We start from the raw sequence: 18983 nt of genomic DNA on the forward strand, positions 1-18983 counted from the left end.
AGATGCGTCCTCATTCACTTTGATGAAATGGATAATTAGTTTGCAGAAAGTGTACTTTAGGTATTTCCATCCTGCATCACTCTCATCATGATTGATTTATTCATGGCTGTTGAAAAATCTGGACTCCAGAAATGGTACTTGTCTGCTGAATGGTTGCTCCTGCCAACGGAGAGAAAGGGTCCATCCGAAGCACCCCTCTCTCTGCACCCCTTGGTTTGTGTGTCTCCCTCTCTGCTCCGTCTCTCTGGATGGAAGCCAGGTGTGGGTGGTGAAACCCACACCGGTGCATCACCAGAGCGCAGCGCTGGACTTTCCTTCCACGCTCGTCAAAGCCGCGCTGCAGTGTAGAGCAACACCTGATCCTCCCTCCTGCGCTGGCGAACTAAACCTTACTACAAGCAGCGTGTAGGAAAGAGGAGGGGGGGGGGGGGAATGCTAGCACCGAGACAATGGTAGATTCCTTTCACTCTTTCATTCATTTAATGCGGCTGAAACTCTGTGCTGGGGAGGCGGTATTGACGTGTTCGCTACAAGTGGTTTGTGGTGGATTTGTCTTGCACCCCCCCACCCACCCACCCCCACCCCATGCTTTCTTTCTACAGATGAAGCTCTGCTTAAAAGATTTTGCCCCAAGTCAAGGCATCTCTCTGAGGCCTTTGTCTCAGTGGAACAGTATGGACCATTTCATATGTAGCTGCAAGTGTGTGTGTGTGTGTGTGTGTGTGTGTGTGTGTGTGTGTGTGTATGTTTGTGTTTAATAATTCAGTGCTGAAGTGATGTTGGAATCTATTGCCTAGAAATGCACCTCCCCACAGTGCAGTGAGCTGCCTCTGCATGTGCTTGTTGGTCTTCATGCACATTCCCAATATCACTGCAAGCATTTGAGCCATAATAATCCTACGAGCCCTTAGGAGGCTAATGTGCCGTTGTATGGATATCATAATGTAGGAAGAGGATGTTATTCTATGTAATCCTATAATGAATCATACCTCACACATGTGCCTACAGCTCGAGCCCATTACAAGCAGGATGAAAGGGGGCTACATGTGACTTGGATCACACCCCCATGCTCTCTGCTTCTTTGCTGCCACGGCAACCTTTCTCCTTTCTCCTACAACCCCCCTCGCCAAGGTAGCTAAGCTAATCCTCTCCTGATTGATGCCAGTGGCACGAGAGGCATGCTGGGAGAGCTTGGCCTGCGGTGGAGTGGTGGGCCTGTTTGAGGCCTGGCGCTGGGCAGCTGACAAGATCCTGAGCTCATCGGAGTATTGCTGACGTCAGCTGGGCCCCACCGCCGCTGCCGCCGCCGCTGCTGCTGCTACTCAAGCGAAGCGTGAGGCCTTTGGCAGTAGGCCAGTGTGCCACAGCGCCTGTCCCAAAATGGTAGGAGCACCGTGTGGAATGGCTCACCTTGCCAAGGGAAAGCGAAGCCCGGATCCCCCACACGCGCCGTCAGGGAGCAGAAGGCCAACAGGGCAAGGCTGCTCAGCTGAAACATCATGACGCACACAGAGGAGTCCCCAATCCCAGAGCAAATTTCAGAGCTCATAATCACGTCTGCTTTTTTTGAAGACCCATATTTTGAATACCTTAAGCATGAAAATAGAGCTTAACTAACAGCAACTCTGAGGGCCAGTTTCCCTTACATGGAGACTAGTCCAAGACTAAACGGTTCTCTGTGTTATCTGAGATTCTCTTTTAGTCCAGGACTGAGGGGTATGGCCTATGTAGATTACACGATTTCAGCCCGATTGTGCCACAGTTTTGTCGTAGCTGACAATTTTTCAGAATATGAAAAGTCGGGAGTGGCGCCAAAGGAGGATAGTGTTTTGTAATGTGACATTGGATGACCAGCAAGTTATTGTCTGCAATGTTCCACAACTCCATGAACAAAAGTCTAGCATGTCAACATTTTTAGGGAATCTCCTACAACTCCCGTATTGACACTGACACTATGACAGTTTACAAAACGCTTTTGCACACCTCTTTTGTAGGGACAGGTGCGTCGGAATAGGTTACCCAGTTAAACTTGTGAAAGAAAATCCCGCACTCTGTCCATTACGCATGCATATTTATTTACAACGTTTCGGTCATAGACCTTCTTCAGGTGAACTCACTGACACTATGACGACATATGATGAGAAGGCTACAATAGAGAGGCTACATGATCTTATGGAGGGTGTGTGGTCTAGATATTGTTAAATTCCCTGAAAATGGGAGATTTGTTTTGATTTTTGATAGGTGAGAAATCTACTCTGGAAAACATGTATAAAGTGTAAACTGTTAGACTATTAAATAGGTCATCATTTTCAGTGTCATTTAAGGGTGTTTTGATGATGCAGTGATTTCCCAGGTGGGCAAACTCCAAAAAGTTAAAGTGCCATATATTCTTTCTGCCTGTACACTTAACACAGGTGATCTCACTAATTAGCTGATTTACTGGCTTAAGAGTTGTGCTAATTAGGATCAGCTGGCTTAGTGAACAGTTGGCACAAATATGTGGTGGGAATGTGTGAGTGTCCAGTGCCCAGTTCGACAGCAGAATATACCCCTCAAATGTTTATGATTTGAAGCCAAGGGTTTTTTTTGTGTGTGGGGGGGTTATGCCTTTAATTTGACATGACAGTGGAGAGAGTGACAGGAAGTAAGTAGGAGAGCGATGGGGTGAGATCGGGAAAAGACTTGGGCCGGACTCAAACTCGGGTCCCCGCGGGCACGTGCACCCGAATATGGTACGGGCGCTTTAACCAATTGTGCCACGGCGCCCCCTGTTTTGAAGCCTAGTCTAACTTAGTTACAACTGTCAGTTGTCAGTGTTTTTATTAATTCATATTTTTCTGAATGATTAATGGTACTCTCTTCTATGACGTGACAAAGTGAAAACACACATTAATGTTTGGTTTACAGGAACTTTAAGCCGCAGTGCAGTGATCTCCGCAGAGCTATTTACGACTGTTGGCTGTGGTGCTTGGCTGAGGGCCTCAGGCCTCAGGCCTGACTGATAGCTGGGGCTTAATCTCCTGCAGCAGCATTAATGTGTAATGGCACGCCTTCGGCTCCTGCCCAGGTGAGCAGCCTCTCAGGTGTCGGTGTGCTGCAGGTTTATCACTCCACTCGGTCGCTCGCTCACCGTGACCCAGAGAACTACAGCCAGTCAGCCAGCTCACCGCTGCCAACACTCACACCTGTGACTAGCAACAGTATACCTGTCAGCAGTGGAATAATTTTTGTGGTTAGAGAATATTTTGATGACTGAATGAAACACAACAGTGGCAATTTACATCACACGCCTACATCATCACGTGTATGCACACACACAGTGGCAGCTGTAAGCCGAACGAAGATTGTCATGTTTTATTGTACAGGTGATAGATTTCTGCTCAGATGATTTGTTGAGAACACTGTACTATACCCCTACTATGATATCTGAAGGATTTTTTTTATAGCCTTGAGTCTATAGAGCATTACTCAATCACAGACCATTTTTGTTTGTCATCTTGTAATTACACTTTCTCTCTAAATGAGCCAGAGTGATGAATGCACTCTAGATGCATACTAGACACTAGATTAAACAAAGAACATGGGCTGGTGCAACAAAGCCTGTTGTGTGTGTACGATGATCTGCAGTATTAGCCACTGGCTGTGCTGCCTCCGAGGGCTCCCAGGGTTCCTCACCTCAGGAGCGGGAGGAGGTGCTCGGAGTAGTGTGAGCCGGAGGGAGCCAGAAGCCTCCGCCCCCCTCCCCTCACCAGCGTGCACATTACTCTGGCTGGGTATCACATGATCCGCTTGGGGAAGGGGAGGAGAGGAGAAGGGAGGACTGTGTGGCCCACTCTGACCCTGGCTCTGTACTGCATGGCGCAATGCTTCAGGCGAGTGTAACACTACCACCACCCCCAGTGCTTCAGCGCATCCTCAACACAGACCTCTGTTTGTCTCAGCCGTGCACAGCTATTTTTAGGCCTCTGATATTTTTACCACTCTCAAAAGATTTTTTTTTGTTTTTTTCTCTTTGTCTTTTGTTCTCTGCTCTCTTATTTGGAAAGAGATGTCTTTTGAATTTTGTCTTTTTACTCTTTCATTCTTTTCTACCGTGGAAATTCTGCCTTCAGCTGACTTTTTTACCTGTCAGAATTCTTTTTCCTCTTCTCAGCCTTTTTGTGTTGAGTGCCCGTCACCGCAGGGAAATGCTGGAATTGCATCCCACTTTGTTCAGACAGGTGAATTTAGTGCATCTGTCATACGTGTGATAGCAGCACCATTCTCATCAGTGGTTCCCAGTGGTCATGATTTCTGACAGACATGCACTAGTTTTGACTTTTGACCCATTTACATGTGGCATTTTTTTTTTTTTTTTTAATGTTTAGCTTTTTTTTTTATTGTGCAGCCATTTCTCGCTTGCAAACCACTGTTGGAATTTCCTGGTGTGTTTTCAGAGAGTATTCATTTTAAACACACCCATAAAAGTCAGCACAAATGTCTCCCCAAACACGCATCATCCCAGACGGCTTCTTTTTTGCCATCAGTCGCTTTTTTTGAAATGTCACAATTCTTGGCCTGACTCATAAATGGCACTTTGGATATCTGCTTTTGTGAAAAGAAAAAAATCATCTTCACAGTGCTTCAGCAGTCAGTCCTTTGATGTGCGGCCGCCCGGTTGATCTGAGCCGGGCTGAGAGAAGAGCGTCAGCTACTTCAGCCGAGCGCTCAGCGTCAGCATCTGATAGAGATCTGTGTTTGCAGAGCAACATCCGCATCATCCGTCTGTGCTGCCTGGCTGGCTTGGTGCATTCAGGGTACGCGAGTTCACTCGGTCACCCAAGGTAGAGCCCGTCCGTCGTCCATCCACTCTCTCTCTCCCCTGCCCGCCCCACCCCGCTGTGTCCCTCAACGCCTTCAGCGTCAGCTTGTCTGGCACCCATCCCAACATGCTCTTACCGAGGCTATGAGAGGCTGCATTAGCTTCGCTCTGCATTCCTGATGCCTCCATGAATCCTGTCTGACAGTGTGTATATTTGCTGAGTCCACACTTGCAGTCTTTGCTTGTGTGCTCGTTCCTGTTTGGGCACTTTTTACCGCTAATCCCCAAGTCCATAGGATGACTTCGCTGCAGCATTTTAAATCATAGTTTTTTGTGTGTGTGTGTGTGTGTGTGTGTGTGTGTGTGTCTGCTGCTAAGTTTGCATTTACTCGCCAATTCACTGGATGTTCTGCTTTCCTAATTTGGAACAGGAGATGCTTTTTAGCCAAGATACTGACAATTTAGGAGCGTTTGCCAGGAGCCGATGGGGGCAAAGCACTTGGGAAATTTGAACATTTTCTTTGTCAAATGTGTGCTCTTTTACCCCGAGATTTCTCAAATTGCCTCTGCTCTAAAAGCCAACTCATTATCACGGTTCACGTTAGCAATTTTTCCCCACTCAAAATACTGAGATGTCATAACTTGTTTCTCTTGCTGGTACTTCGCCAGTTTCAAGGCTGTAAAACCCTGAATGCTGATCCAAGAAGTAATTAAATGTGTCGACATCCCACAAGTCTTCACAGATTTTGTAAGCTAATGAATTGAACTCGCACTCTTGACTCTATCCGATGAATTATGTAACACAGTCATTTACAGAGCTCAGCATTTTATGCACACTCTCTTGAGCAAAATGCATAAATGGTTTGGAGGTGAACAGTGCTGCTCTTTACATGAATCACTTTCACATCAAAAGCTCCCTTTTGTCTTCTGCACCTAAATATATACTTTTATCTTCCTTTTTAAGATGTATCTCAGTTGCTTGTCCCATTTTGAGCGACCTCTTACCAGAAAATGGCCAACTGTCATTACTGCTGAGTGATTCCGGGAAGACAGGACTTTCTAGCCTTTTGTCAGCAACTGCGACATTCTCCGATTTCACGTCAGCCGTAGGACAGCTGGTGGGTTGATGCCAGCTCTGCTTTGTGTCGTGACTCACCTGACCTCCACGTGGGGGGTAGCGACACTGTCCGCATGGTTGAGTTAACACTGGTCTGGGTGGCAGTGGATGGAAAAGTGTGTGTGTGTGTGTGTGTGAGAGAGAGAGAGAGAGAGATAGAGTGAGAGAACAACAAGCCTCATTCATGTTCAAGTGTCTGGCAGTAAACATATGGGGTGTTGTGAGCATGCCCAGTTGTCATGTGTCTTTGTTTGCCGCCCCATCTCCATTGACGTCGGTCATGCATTTCTAAAGGTCAGAGAATGATTTAGCATCTCGAGATGGTATTCCCTTCAGCGTTCTTATTTTTTTTTTTTTTCACGTTCAATCTGCTCACATGTATACAGTCATGCACTGATAGAGACATGATAAATAGGAGGCAAATGGCAGGCCAAAGTTCAGGAATGAGAGGTGTGCCATCTGCCCGTCGTATTCCCCCCCTCCCTCTCCGGGGCCCCCACAGTACGGCTGGTGAGTCCTCGTGCCACCAAAGATGCTTGTCGGCATCCTGCCAGATTTGGATCGAGCGCCAGGGACAGGGCTTTTGTTTCATCGATCATAAGATGTATTCCACACAGGAGAAGTGGACGCTACATGTACATCTCCTGGGTGCTTCCTTCTCCTGCAGATAAATGGAGGGCAAAGTGCAAAGTCCATCAACAAGCAAAGTTCTCATGCGTGAACTACAGCAATCGTGTGCCACTTGGGAGCCTAGTAATGAATTACCGTAGCTTTAACTAGACTGAAGACTTGCACATTGCCTATTATTCAAACTGGGGCCCAATGTGTCCATTCTTAAATCAACTCCCCACTCGCTAACTCTCTCCAATTTTGTTTATTTATGTTAAGAACATGTTAAGGAAATAAGATAAATTGAATATGCAAACATTTTCAGATATAATGTATAAGAGTATAATGTATAACAAGTGTAACAATATGCTCCCGTATGGCAATTGTAAATGAGATGATCTATGGCGATAGAATTAAGGCCCGTTAAGAGGAAAAACTGATTTACTATTTACTGTGTGAGTGAATGAGTTTGACCACGAAAGGCCACCGTGCATACTTTACTTTGTTTACTCATACATGTATGGTGATCATCATGCCCAGGTTTGCGTTTTCTGAAGGTGAACCTGAAGTCAGGTGACTACCGCTTCACTGTAAACATGCGGTCTCCTGGGGTCAACCCTCGCATATCATGTGTTTGGTTACATATTAGTCCATGTGTGACTGTTTGAGTAAGCCACATGGCACTGTCCGCAGGTGGGGGCATGAAAGCGACAGGCCGGTCGCTAGGCCCGAAAACCGCAGGACTCCGGTTATCGTATTTGTCCCTATCAGTTGAATGTGGCCGTCAGCTGTACATACGGCCAGCGCCACGTGAGGCTCGGCCACCAGGTTGTGCTTTATGCGTCACGTCTCTTTCCTCGTATTCACCATCACGGTGTGCTGTATTGGCTTTGCTGCGGCGGTATTGGCTATTAGTGCAACCAGAGTTCCAGAAAGTGAAGTGAGGTCGTTCCCTCCGCACACTCTCACTCAGGAGTGCAGTGGCAACATGGCCTTCAGGCATTGTCAGAGCCCACACTCAGAATGAACACACACACACACACACACACACAGACAGAATGAAAATACACTTACACACGCACACACACACACGTAATGCACCAGACATTTTAAGAGAAGTATTAATGTCTTTGGGAGCAAAACTTCCTCAATGGAGATGCAAACCAGGCCCATAATATCTTGCTCCTGCACCCCTTTTTACTTCAGAGGAATCTCATGCTCAACCTTTGTGAAATCTGGAGGCCTGAATGTCAGACCTGTAAACATTCCAACGAGGCCTTACCTCATTACCCCCATCAGCTCATAAAGCGCATCTACGAAAAGTGGACGGTCGTGGTAGATGGCAACTAAAGGCCTTTGTCTGTTTGACATCCAGGTTAACTGCTGACAAATTTGTTCTGGGAGTAGGTGTTTTGGGGTGAAAGGTTGAGCTCTGGTTCGTAGGGAAGCCTGTGGGGTATGTTACTCATTTTTATGGAGGTGTATTTAATAGACGCTTCCGCTCTGATGTCTAGACGGATGCAAGGGGATCCTGCTCCCCGAGTATCATGTGTGCTGTGCACGAGCACGTCTGCAGTAAGATTATATTTCCTCCCTGACCATCTAATTTTCCCTCCTTCCTTTTGTGGAATAGACACGTGCACAATAGCTTATATGCACGCATACACATTCACAGCATGACGGAAAATTCCTTGCCAGTTGGTTGTTGGTTTTGCGACTTCAGTTAAAATGTCAATCTCAGTCCTCTCTCAGTTTCATAACCACACACGTCTCTAAACGTTAAAGAAACTACCTACTTACCCATGTTTAAACAAACATGTTGAGCATAAACCTGTTACGCTGGCCAAGTGAGTACCTTAACTCATTGGCTGCCAGCGATTTTCAGTGCAGAGCGCTCCATACTGCTAGACGTTTTACAGCATTTTGACTGTTTTTCCAAGATCCACCGAACGGTGAGCTTAATGACTATGTAAACACCGAAGGTACCAAATGAAAGAGTAGACTCTCTTCTTTCACCAGGAAAAAACGGCTTGTTTCTATCGTTTTCCGTTCTTTAGTAATCGTCAGTAGAACATGGGTTAGTTTTGCTAAAAACACCTGTTTTTGACCAAAACATGGAGAAAACGATCTTTTTGTGAAAATCAACTTTTTAACGTTAGCGTTTCAGTAGTAGGTCAACCACGATTGCACTGTTATCTCGTCAGTCTCGTCAAGGTTGCTAGGGACTCTGATGGTCGCTAAAGACTCTGAACAGGATGCTAGACTTAGCAAGCTAGCACTAGCAAGGTTGTTGTTAGTCTATATCGCAATATCCAATGTAAATGGATCATACCGTTCACGTGTTTTCCATCCTTGATGTAAGAAGTAAGCATATTTATTCCCTGCATCGCGTGCAAACTAGATCCACTGTGGTCGATCTTCAGTGTGTTTGCTAGTTGTCTCTGCATGACTTGTGCACTCTAGGCAGATACTAATGATCCAAATGGCACTGTTGCCATCTAGAGGTTCGGATCGCTAGTGCAGTCTGTTTACAAGCCTGAAACTCTGCCAGATCGTTCCCAAGCCCACCCAGGAGCCCTCCCCATTGAAAACGGCAATTGACGTCTACAGACGTCAATGGCAGTCAACGTATGTGTCTAAATTGACGTTTAAAGACGTCAAAGGCAGTGAATGAGTTAATAGCTAACTGGCTTTGTTAGCTTTTATAGCTGGTACTATTGCTACCATCATACCTTTCTGATCGCAAAACTGGTAGCAAAAGCAGATCACTGAACAACAGACAGCAAAGACCATTTAAGAGGATTTATTTCCTGCTGCCTTGCTTTTGTTATTGCTTTCTTATGATAGAAAAAAAGTAATTGTGGTTAAGACACTGATTTTAATAGATAGAGGTGTTATGTCCTGGAGAGCAGGTGATCTTAATCAGGTGGAATTGCTCCATCATATGTGGTTGATGTTGGAGAAAATCCCGTCCGTGTTGGTCATAAATGCCTGACAAATGATTCGCAGATGTGTAAATTAAAACTCAGTTATCTTCTTACACTAACCATGTGAGGAAATAATGCATTTGGAGACCTTTTGGAGAAGAAGGGGCGGTTGGGTGGTCTTAATGTATTTGCCGGTTGAATTTGATTTCTTGTAAACATAAAGGCCATATTTAGTAGACATCCCACGCCCCAGTCAATGTATTTTTGAGAGCCAAAGATTCAGTTCACCTCTCCCCCCACCCACAGATAAAAATACCAGCAACAACCCCAAGCTGCTGGTAAACACATGCAGTAATGCTCGTCTCGTACACTCCTGCGCGAGAAGTGTGTGGGCGCTAGAAGAGACACTCTGGCTGCGCACTCTGTGACTTCTGCAAAAGGGCAGAGGGATTCCCTTATCAACTGCCCCAATTGCTCGCTCCCTCTCTCTCTCTCTCTCTCTCTCTCCCTCTCTCTCCCTCTCTCTCCCTCTCTCTCTCTCCCCCCCCCTCTCTCTCTCTCTCTCTCTCTCTCTCTCTCTCTCTCTCTCTCTCTCTCTCTCTCTCTCTCCCTCTCTCCCTCTCCCTCTTTGTCTCCCTCTCTCACGTTTACTTACTCACCCTCTTCCTCAGAGTGACCTGTGTGCAATTTTTGGCAGGCGCGCCAAGGCTGGCTGGTTGGTTGGTTGGCTGGCTGGCTGGCAGGCATACAGTGGCAGGGCCCAGGTTGGCCGAGGCCCGCTGGCAGTTTGGCCCACTCTCCCCTCGCACTTGGCTCCGGCTCCTTCTCTCATGTGGCGTGGTGTTTGTTTACCCGTGCCAGTGGTCTGCTCCACTGGCCCACTGGCAGACCTGAGGCCGCTCTGTCATTTGCTCCAGACACACACACCTCACCTTATCCCCGTACAGAGCAGTGTGTGCAGGGAATGTTGTGGGTGGCTGGGGGAGGGGAAGGCTGTGCTCGCACCTATCCTCCTCCATAACACACATATATGCTTTTTATATTATATGGTTATTACAGCTTTTGCTTGTGGCCAGGGCTATTTCTACAGAACATGTGTACTAGCCTAGCGCTTATAGTGAAAGCGCTAATCTTATCAGACCCTTTTGATCAGCAGCCCGTTGTGCCTGTTATATCTGATCTGGGTTATCTGATGAATCGCATGTGGTTTATTGCTGCAGTGCTTGTTTGACAGATATGAAAGCTTGTCTGTATTAGGCTACCCAACCCCCTAATATTAGCTTCTCCAAAGTATGCTTTTTACCAGAGAACACCTTCACCTATGGCTCAAGTGATCGGCTCAAGTGAGAGGACATCATTACAACATAGGGTGCCTCTCAACATGCCTCCTCGATCCTCGATGCTCGATCATCGAGGGGCGTTCCCACTGATCTATAACTAACACTGGATAGACTTCCCATTGTATCCCCCCCATCATTCTTTATGTAGATCAGTGAGGATCGAGGCCCGAGGAGCGAGGGAGGACGTATAAACGCTGCATGAGAGGCACCTATAGTCACACTCGGAAGGGAATGCCTCTGGAGGGGACCGATTCAGCTTGGATCATGCCGCCACATGTTTCGTTCTCACGAGCGAGCCAATCTACAGTACAAGCATGTTCGTAGATGTTTTTTCCCCCCGTTGGAGAACGGAAGGAATTCCTGTCTTGTGCTGGAAGTTGTCCCAGAGGAAAGCGTGTGAACCGGGCCACGCTTATGACTCATGGTCCACTGTGGTCCAGCTGGGAAAGATGAGATGAACGTTTGGTTAATTTTCTGCTCTCGTCACTTTCATCTGTGTACAATGTACAGAATGGCAATGTGTTCAATGTACAATGTACAGAAAGGCCCTTTAGGAAGCATAGTCAAGTGTGCTTTAAGAGCAGAGGGTGGCTGTTGACTGTTGATGTGCCACACCTTTATCACAGTGCCATGGAAGGAGTGATGACAAAGGAAGGGAGGATGGAGAATGGGGGTAGTGGGGTGCTGGATCTCTCTCTCTGTCTCTCTGTCTCTCTCTCTCTCTCTCTCTCTCTCTCTGCGGTCACTGAGTGAAGAGGTTTCACTGTAACTCCGTCATTGAGCGGATGAGAGAAGACCCGTCACTTCGCACCATCACTTCGCGCCATCACATCGCCTCAGAGGCCACTGTCTTAAAAATACTCAGGCCTCGGCTCTTTGCTCTGCACTTGCTGTGAACTCTGGCAAACAAGCATTTCTAAGAATGTTTGGTCAGGTAGTCGAGAGGTAAAAATAGGGCTCTTGTTTTTGAGCTGTACTTCTTAGGTGAGCTATAGTTGGTAGGCTTCATTTGTACTTTTGCCATGCATGCTTCCGGTTTTCAATGAAACATTTTCAAATGTAGTTTCTCTATTTCACTTGCAGCTGAAGGCCACTACAGGAAATCCTGCTAGCAGACACTGCAGTTTCATATTTGTGAAGAAAAGAAAAATAGGATAAACTGCTGCATCTGTGACTGACTGACTGACTTGAGTAAGGTATAAAAGCTTCTTGCATTAAATGTTTACCTGGAAGGACCCAGACTTTCATTTAGCTCCACCTTTGTACAAGCAGAGACTGCACTGGAGTGATGCATGCGGTGTTAGTCGAGGGCAGTCTGAGGGCCGTGAGGAGTTTCCAGAGTGTGCTGGTGGTTTACTCATGGTATGTGTGTGCGTGTGTGTGTGTGTGTGTGTGTGTGGGAGGACTGGAGTGTGAAGGAGAGCTGTGTGGTAAGGTGAGAGGAGGAGAAGGAGGAGGAGATGGAGGGAGGGTCAACTTTCCGTTGAGAGGTCAGAACAGGAAGTTTTTCCCACCCAGATACAGAGCCTAGTGGCAGATGGAGATAGGCCGGGTGGTGGTGGTGGTGGATGAGATGGTGGTTGAGGGGGGGGGGGGGGGGGGGGAGCAGTTAAGGCCAGCAGGGCAGTGTTGCCTACTCACCCCTCCAGTGGCAAGGGGGGCTGTGTGAGCCGAGCGATATGGGCAGTCGATCAGGCCTAATCTCAGCGGACCAAGCAGTGACCTGGCAGCTGGCTGACGGAACATCCCCAATGCATTCCTCACTATCAAATCTCCGGGCTCGGCCTGCTCAGACAAACACAAGTATGTGGAAAAAAAACGGGGGCTACAGTACGTTATCCTGTCGAGCCACACGTGAAGCTGTTGGGTAATAACCGCCAGAACGGCACAGAGGCAACCGAACTGCTCCACACTCTGTCCTTGGCTGTCAACCAAGTTTACACTGTGGTGCTTGTTTGGGCTTCAGGCTGTATTTTATGAAAAACTGTCAAATATTCCAGCCTTCCTCACGTCAGGTGTTTTTTTTTTTTCCTCCTCTTTTTTTTTATCTTTTGGTAGGATTGTATTAAATCAGATAACACAAAAGGAATTCACCTCTGAAAATTGCTGGGTTGGTGATGCAAATGCACACCCACATGTTCCGTTTATTTTATTTGCCAATTGCACAACACTACTGTTTGCTTTTTCACAAAGTGTTCCGTCAACCGTTTCCTGGTTATTTTTGTTATTGCTTTATACAAAGAGATTGTTTTCAAGACCAGCTAACTGAGTGAGTTAGCTGTCATGTTGATCCAGAGAAGGGCAGGACTTTCAATTTGTTTGTGTCCGACAGAGGTCATTTTCAATTCACCCAGCCACTGGCTACACACACACACACACTAGCGCACACACACAAGCAAACACACACACACGCAAACACACACACACACACACACACATGTTTGTTAATTAGCATTGGCCCCACAATTCCACCACAAAGAAAGGCCAATTGACATGTACGGTCCTCCTGCCCCTTCTTACGTACGGCCATCCTCCCTTCTTGCCATGGATTAGAGACGGGCTCTAGCACATCTCTCTCTCTCTCTCTCTCTCACACACACACACACACACACACACACACACACACACACACACACACACACACACACACTGGCTCTAGCATATTGGTCATGAGACACTACACAGATTCACAACATTTGTCATCTGTACATTCATGTGACCGATTGACCACAGTAAACCTCACATATCACTGTTGTCATAGATTTACACACAAAGGGGCAGATGTATGTATGCAGAGACACAGCCCTTGTGCCTTGCCATATTAAGTGTACGAAGCTTTCGTTACGTTAGGTAAACAGCACTTTTATACAGCATCAGGTAAGCAGAGCCTTCACATGCATCTAGATAGGCGCATGCAGCCAGCCCACACAGTGTCCAAAATGATGAATGAATGACAATAAAAAAAACATTCTGCCCCTCTATGGCAGGCAGAATGTGCCTTCATTCATGTTCACTCCGTTTGTATACATGAGGCCACTTTTTTAGTCGCACACAGTAAAGATACATACAGTGCCTATAAAAAGTATTCACCCCCTTGGATATTTCCACTTTCAGTCAACTGAAAATAGCATCTAGTCTGATGGCCAAAAAGCTCAATTTTGGTTTCATCAGACCGACAAGCGTTCTTCCTTTCCAAGAACTTAACTTGAAATTTAATAAGAGCTTTGCCACTCACTCACTCATAGAGCTTTTACTGGTGAAGAACTCAGACAAAAGTGTGCTGTATGCATAGTTTCTTCTATCTCAGCTGCTGAAGCTTTTAGCTCCTTCGGGTAAGGTCACTCAAATGTGCAAATCTGCCTAGAGCGGGCAGTCATCACCACAAACTGTCATATTCCTTACATTCCTTAATGATGGATTTCACTGAACTCCAGGGGATGTTCATTGCCTTATTTTATTTTTGTATCCATACCCTCACTTATGCTTTTCAGTAACCTTTTCTTTGAGTTTGGAGTGTAATTTTGGCTTCATGGAGGAATTACAGCCAGGAATACTGATTGACTAGTAACTGGACTGTCCTGACGCAGGTGTCGTTATACAGTATTTCTGTAGTATAAACATTCACTGCACTCAGGCAATCTCCATTTCATTAATTGTAAATAATTAGCGTTGGGCCGTTTCACCATCTAGAACAGTATATTAACTTTGTATAGTCGAACAGCATGTCGTCCCTTACATATTTCTTAATTCATTAACATTACTTTTTTGAAATTTGCTTCCACTTTGATATTAAGGAGGGAGGCTGGGTGAACCCTGCCTAACCTGGCGGAGAATTTGGATTTCGCCTGGCAGCTCAGGCTGGAAACCTGCATATCTATCTCCCCTGCTTCCTGTCCACAATCTTTGGGTCCAGTCACAAACTAGCTTATCCAAAAGACGCACCCGGATCGTTGGTCTAATTGTACGCTTAGATAGTCCTTCAACCAGTCATTTGAACTATGTTCAATCTTAAAGATTGAGCTTAATATGGTGGTATTAATTAATTAATTAATTTATATTTATTTATTTATTTATTTATTTATTTAGTTTTTAAACAAGGCCAAATTAAATTGACAAAGACTAAAGCAATAAAAGCAGAAATATCCAGGGGGGGGGGGGGGTTCTTTTTAAAGGCACTCTATAATGCACTGTACATTACTATGATAGTCTGAATAATGATACTTAATGCTCTGTAGAGTAGCTTCTTTACTGAACAGCTTCTTATCTCTGTGTGGGGAGAACATATATGAAGGCTAAAGGCATGTTTTGCCCTCATGGTTTACCTTTTACAGCTATTATATGCATATTAAACAGTTTGTGAATTTCCATGGGAGTCTCTCACGCTTGACTTGACTCTCTCAATGACCCATGATCTTCTATGTATCTGATTTGGCCTGGATTCTCTGACCATGACCACGGAAGACTAAACACGAATCTGCCTGTGTTACAAACTCCAGTGAATTTGTGTGTATCTTCATTTTCTCATTGCACGATTTGTGGAAACATTCTGAAGTCCTGAATATTATTATGACCGTTACATACAACGCTAACTTATATTACGGCCACAAGCTCTCAGCAGTTTGATGGGATGTCTGTATGGGCATGAGTGAATGCAGAATTATTTGACACTGCCCTTTAGAATGGCCCTTAACTCTGAAGTGCGTGTGACCAGAAGCCAAACGTGTTTGGGAGCACAGCTGTCCTAAAGCCCTATTTTGACTGGGAGCTTCTAGGCCTTTGTGCTTGTTCCACAGACCTGAGGTCACCATGACCCAGCGCCTTATGGGAAATTTCAGGTTGTTCTTTTAAAAGCAAATATGATATCAGAGTGAAGTGAAGGGCCTGCGAGGATGCTTCCGAGAGGTGTTGCCTGTCAAGTCAGACACAGATACAGCTGTGACCGTCACAGAAGGAGAAAGAGTGAGTGCTGAAGTGAGAAATGTGGACTTCCTCTCAGCTGGGCCAGTCTGTCACTGATTGGTAGAAAGGTATACGTTTACAGATGCATAGCAGTTTTTTGCGTTAAAAGACAGAATGTCTCAGTGCTGGATAATTTTCGATTCCATGCATTCTGGTAGTGACAATTGTTCATTGCTAATAACATAGCTCTTTTACCGCAGCATGTCGTTGGGTTCATTCTATAGCCTTTAGTAACTGCACGAGGGAGTGTTTCTATTTGCTTGTTCAAGATGCCCTTCTGACTCTTTTACTTGCACTCTGTGATTATGTTGGACCTAGTCAACTCGTACCCCAGTGAGACTGAACAGACACAGACGTGTACATACACAAAGCGCCCACACCCCTGAGAACATTTTCAATGTTTCCCCAGTTTCCCCCTCTAGTTTAATTCTGATACCATCATTGTTTTGATTTGAGCATGTTCTCACTCCGTTGGCCTGCATGGTGTGTGTGTGTGTGTACAGTATGTGTGTGTGTGTGTGTGTGAGAGAGCGAGGTGTTCTATCTGATGCAGGCCAGCTGTTGCGTCCCACACCTCTCTCTCTGCGGGCTGTGTGTGTCTAGCGGAGGTCCTCATGTGAGAGCGTGCGGGCCAGGCGCAGCCCTACGGCTCGAGACTGCCTCCCTGCCGCCGGGTAATGAGAAGCAGGGCTGTAAGTTAGCCCATAATAAGGTGCCGAGGGATGCCGCGCTGGAGGGACAGGACGGGGGAGGGTGGGCAGGGGGGGGGAGGGGGGACCGGCGTGCTCGGAAGGCTGAAAGCACTCGTGGTGCTCTGTGATGTTGTTGCGGTGTTATTGACATTATAGCTTTGTTTGTTTAGAGTAAAGCTCAGGTGTGCTGTGTGATTGTGCGGTGTGGTATGCTGAATGGATGGTCGTGTACTCCTTAATTGCTCGTTATCTTCTCAAGGTAAAAGATAAATAATGCATCAAAGTACTACATGCAGAGTAGTAAAAACAACCCGTAACCCCTCATAACACCCATAATTCACACACACACACACACACACACACACACACACACACACATACACACACACTCCTACCTTAGTTTAGTAGAACACATGAGTTCTAGATAATAGGGATGGTGCAGATAGGTGTGTTGCTGTGAGCCCGTGCGGTGCGTGTAATCTCTCAGGTGATAGCAGAGGAGATAGCACTGCCTCACGCTGCAGATGGGAACTGGGTCAATGCAATATCCCTCTTCCTCGCTGGATTCGCTCCATATTCCCACACAAGGACACGACAGGGGCGTGGCTAGGCTAGATGGCCGGAAGTCATTTCTGAATTCTTTCAGTTTTGGAGGCCAACGGTAAAATCCCATTGATACAAAACGAGACCAGCAGAAGTCAAGCATACCCCACTAAGAGGTGAATATTTCAGTCCTCTTTTTCCACTCCAGCACCAAGGTGTTAAATCAATGAATCCTGGATGCCACAGTAGATGGGTCACCGTCACCTGAGATACACCTGTGTTTTGTGCTCTGCTGAATTAATATTCAAATATGGTCAGTATGTTTGGGGAGTTGGGGGGCCATTGTTGGGGGCCATCTCCACAGGTTGCACTACTGAGAGAGAAAGAGACTGAGCAAGAGGGAGAGGGAGAGAGAGAGAGAAAGAATTAAGCACAGCACAGCAGCTCAGACACCATAAAGCATATTGCTGCTGTGCTGATTTGATAATTCCCCCCAGCTGGCTCCAGGCCAGCTGCCACCATCCCCCTGATGAGCTGCTGTCATCAGCCAAATGAGAGCTCACACACCCATACTAGAGAGAGAGCTACCGTACAACTCCTCTCATACTAGTACTGTGCTCAGCATACACTACCATTGTACACACACACACACACACACACACACACACACACACACACACACACCCAGCACTGCTGCTCTACACACATCACACTGGAATCACATAAACAAAGACACACACAAAGCGCTGCATTATATTAACATATGGGTACACGTCTCACCTATTATTATTATTATTGTTGTTGTTGTTGTTGTTGTTTTTAAATGTTTAGTGGTGAAGTGGGTTGCTTCAAAGCCTGTGAATTGTTTTCATTGATCTATTTTGCATTTCCTTTGTTCTTGTGTTATGGTGATCCTTGGAGAGGCCAAACATGGCATGGTGAGGGCAAAGTTTCAATTGCATTTGGCCAATCTGATAAAGTAGTCATGCTCATCTATCACAGTTAAGTGACATGATCCAAAATTATGCAATAGGAGGCTGTCGTTGCTCAATGTAGAGTTCAAGGTTTATGGGACGTGTTGTGCTATTGTAGGCCATTGGATGCTCAGTTTCAACGACTCTTCACCATCAAGCTCACATGTTTTTATTTGTTGTTGTTGTTGTTGCTGTCTTCCCAGAGTTCCTATGCCACACAGCTCTTACGGCCAACGTTGGTTCTGGAGGCTGAAATAGTGGACAGCGGATGAGCCATGAACTTGACCAAGGGAAGGACAAAGTTAAGCTGGAGGATGACCTTGAGAGGAACCGCGAACCTGGTGGGCCAGGCATGTCTCTAAACCAATCACCAGTTGGGGAAGTGGATTTGTAGTACCCCCTGAGAGAGAGAGAGGACTGGGATGGTTTTGGGTTGCTAACGGAGAAGAGGAGCCACACAAGTGGTTCAGGTCGTCTCTACCTCCTGCCAGCTGGTCAGAGGTGTCCGTCACGTTTTTAAATACCACAACATGGTTATCTTATCAACGCCTGGCACTATTGGCACCAAGACAACTGGACTTTAAACACACAACTTAGATGAATCACAGCAAGTGAAGGAATAAAACCTCTCTTAATACCCTGACAATTGTAATCCAAAATGCTTATAATCACAGAGATTGAGGTTAATTCTCAAACATAGGTTTTCCATCAGAGCCTTTTAAAACCAACAATGTAATCATTACTTCAAGGTGAACAAATGCTTGCCCATATGTGTGTAATGATTAAACGGGAGCACAGAAATGAAATTGCTTTTGTTAAACTGCTGTGTGGTGTCATTTCATGGGAATGTCGGGGCTGTTTGGAGTAAGCAGGTTAATGGAATTGCATGGGGGGGGGGAGGGGTAGTGGTGAGCTGGGGACAGAGAGGGTCATGTTGATATGGGGGTGGTGGGGATGAGTTGAGATTAACCCGTGGAGCACGAGAGGGAAGGAGACACTTCCACAGCCCCCCTATTCCCCC

The 18983-nt window shown here is 46.2% G+C and overlaps 1 long non-coding RNA gene across 1 annotated transcript in view; it reads left to right on the forward strand.

The window, feature by feature from the left end:
* The window catches only part of LOC134101940 (uncharacterized), a 36541-nt gene extending 17759 nt beyond the window's left edge, over positions 1–18782 (forward strand). The window contains exons 2-3 of the long non-coding RNA XR_009941467.1: positions 11878–11990; positions 18166–18782. This is a non-coding gene — a long non-coding RNA (uncharacterized LOC134101940). The remainder of the gene's footprint in view (positions 1–11877; positions 11991–18165) is intronic.
* The last annotated feature ends 201 nt before the right edge of the window (positions 18783–18983 follow it).

Source organism: Sardina pilchardus, chromosome 2, assembly GCF_963854185.1.
Source record: "Sardina pilchardus chromosome 2, fSarPil1.1, whole genome shotgun sequence".
Classification (NCBI taxonomy): Eukaryota; Metazoa; Chordata; class Actinopteri; order Clupeiformes; family Clupeidae; genus Sardina; species Sardina pilchardus.